Source organism: Cucurbita pepo, chromosome 1 (assembly GCF_057944985.1).
Source record: "Cucurbita pepo subsp. pepo isolate OVF chromosome 1, ASM5794498v1, whole genome shotgun sequence".
Lineage (NCBI taxonomy): Eukaryota > Viridiplantae > Streptophyta > Magnoliopsida > Cucurbitales > Cucurbitaceae > Cucurbita > Cucurbita pepo.
This window is the reverse complement of record NC_141798.1, coordinates 12,832,914-12,836,157: the sequence shown is the minus strand read 5'-3', so window position 1 is coordinate 12,836,157 and position 3,244 is coordinate 12,832,914. Positions and strand designations below refer to the sequence as shown.

At 40.6% G+C, this 3,244-nt stretch overlaps 1 pseudogene; it reads left to right on the top strand.

Annotated features, from left to right (window-relative positions):
* Positions 1–386: 386 nt before the first annotated feature.
* LOC147794793 (uncharacterized) lies at positions 387–1,422 on the top strand (annotated as a pseudogene).
* The last annotated feature ends 1,822 nt before the right edge of the window (positions 1,423–3,244 follow it).

Sequence of the window (3,244 nt, the reverse complement as noted above, 5' to 3'; positions counted from 1 at the left end):
GTTTTATGAAATTTAAATGAAGTCTTCCACATTCAATGTTTATGGTACGTATATAGTAGCGACCTTAAATTAAGTAGAAAATTTCGGGTCGTTACAAATTACCTCTCAAAATTGCAACAAGTAGTGCAATTTATACCAAACTTCGAGACTTTGAAAATTGTTGGGGAAAATGTGAAAGCTTAAAAAGAAAGAGTAAGAAACAATGCACAAGTCAAAGGTGGAAGAAGCGATCCATTTTCTTCGATCTACCATATTGAAAGGTTGACAAACTCTAAATTTATGGTGTATTTTATTGAGCTTCAAGTTATTAAGTTTCAAACGGCCACTAAAAATTTTACATATAATTTATTGGCTAGGAATTACCAATACACCACAACTTGGATTTCATGCACGTAGAAAAGAATGTATGTGAGAGTATTGTAGGTACATTATTAGAAATAAATGGAAAGTCAAAAGATGGAATTAATGCAAGAAAAGATTTACAACTTTTGAAAATTCGGCCAGACCTATATCCTCAAGAGCGAGGTGGTCGAACTTACCTACCTCCTGCTCCACATACATTGTCGAAGTTTGAGAAGAAATTATTTTGTTCAAGGCTGTATAATCTAAAGTTGCCTGATGGATACAGTTCCAACATTTCAAAGTGTGTATCATTACAAGATTGCAAAGTGATGGATTGAAGTCTCATGATTGTCATGTATTGATGCAACAACTTTTATCTGTGGTGCTTAGACGCTTGCTCCCAAAAGGTCCAAGACATGCAATATATAAGCTATGTTCATACTTTAATAGACTATGTCAACGTGTCATTGAGAGAAATTATGTTACACCTTGAAAAAGAGGTAGTGGACATTTTATGCCTTCTTGAAAGGTACTTTCCACCTTCATTCTTTGGTATAATGATACACTTGGTTATCCATTTGGGACGTGAAGCTCATATATGTGGTCCTGTTCAATATCGCTGGATGTAACCATTCGAAAGGTGAATTATTTGCTTCTTAATATCATGTTGGTAGTAATTGTGGTCATCTTCATAATCTTTATGTCTCGTTTAGATATATGAAGGTATTGAAAAGTTATGTACGGAACAAAGCACGACCAGAAGGGTGCATTGCAGCGTGCTATGTAGCGGATGAATGTGTAGACTTTTCAAAAATGTATTTTAAACACTCGATTGAAGTTGCACATAATGAACATCGTAATCAATAATATGAAAATGGTGTCATTCTAGAATGTCGTCCTATATCAGCTGGGACTTCAATTACATTACCCGATGATGTACTAGAAAATGCACAAATTAAGTGCAAGTTACTAGATTGGCATGACTCAGGAGAGATTGTTGTAGAAGGACGATGGTCTTCTAATGATCCAGCTGCTCTTGTTCATCACATCCCTATTGGACCGCATGCTATTAGAGTATGAGTTGATATACCAAAGAAATGCAATACCTATTTGTGGCAGCCTACGTCACAAATGACATGTATTGAAAGAGCTGTGGGTAGTACAGTTGCTTGGTCATCCGACAAAGTGATTATCGGTATGTAATTTTTGAAGTTTATTTATTTAAATTAATGAAATAATTTTTTCATTAGTTAATTAAAGTGTTCACATAATCATATATTCATATATATTTTGTATATTTATATAGGTGAATAAAGTGATGCATGCCTTATTCATGCCAATGATGAATTTGAAGATGATACCTTATCTACATGATAAACTTGAAGCCAAACTTTGTGAATTTTGTATTTTGTGAACTACTTTATGTTTTTTGTACTTGGGCAAAAACTTTATCTTGTGTAACGGATTGAAGAAAAAAAAAACGGAGTCGTCGGCAGGTCCGAAAACTCTGGCGAACGCCGGAGTTTTCGCTCCCACACGACCCACAAAGGGCAGCCGAAGTCTGGGTCACCAAGGAAACTCGATCCCGACCTTCAGCCAACCCAAGACACCTGCAAAGAAGCAAAAAAGAGAAGGGAAAATAAAGAAGACAGTGAAAATCTGACGAAACTCCGGCGAGGCCAAACCCTACGAAATCGATGTCTAAACCTCCATAACAAAAGTAATCTCAGAGCCTTTTGCACACATCAGGGGTAGATTTAGACGAGTCTTACACGTTGTACACCGTCGGCAAGGGAGACGAAACGTCGGATTTTCGAACCCTTCCAGATCCGGGAGTGTGAGACCTTTATGAACCAAACCAATACCAAAAACGGAATTAGGGGGAGAAAGAGACTCAGGAATGGAGGAAAAACAGGAGGAAAAAAACGTCGAAACGACGTTAGCGAGGAGAGAGAGAGGTCATCGGAAAGAACCGCAGGCAACCGAGTGAAGGAGACGAAGTTTGACCCAAGGGCCGGATCTCGCGACCCGAACCGAGTCCAACAACCGTAAGTCAGCCCAACACCCGACGACTCCCGTGGCCCAGTCGCCTCAGCCCAAACCAGTAAGCCCAAGTACGGCCTAACCCACCAGCCATAACCCGAGAACAAAAACCCAACCGACCCGAGACCCGCAAGCACAGTCCAACACCCAACACGCACAGCCCAGCGCACCTACACGTCCTTCAGCCAGGCCGGCCCATAACCCGCACCTCGATCCGAGACCGCTGCACACATGTCACCCTCTGGTTGTGCCATGTGGCACGTTTGCAGCGCGACACCCCTCGGCTCCGACGGGTTGATCGACTCGGCGGCGGCTTCTCGGCTCCGGCGGCTTATTTGGCTCAAAAAACCTGTTTTCAGCCCATTTGTCACCGTTCCGACCCTCCCGGACTTAGTTTCAGCCCCGTTTAAGGTAAAATAGATCATTTTAAGGTCGTATTTCACAAATTCAAGTTTGAAATTAATTATGTTTGTGAAATACTAACGAATGTGTCGAATGATACAATAGGAACCAACCACCAACGGGAGCGTAGAACTTTTACGAGGAGCTAGGAGCTTACGTTTATATTTTAGGGAGTACTTCGGCTAAGGCCTACCAAGTAAGTGGCTCACCCGTCGTAGGTTACGCGTTATTTGCTGTTTGTTGGCACATGCCCGTGGATTCGCACGTGTCATTAAATCGTATGATAGGTTGTGCTTAAGAATGTAATCATGTGAACGTGAATGTATGTTATGTATGCTGTTTAGTCTGATGTGTTATGTAATGCATGTGACGTTATGTTGTTCTTGAATGATTATGGCATGATTTTATGGAATATTTGAATGTAAACAACATGAATTGTATGACATGAAATACGGTA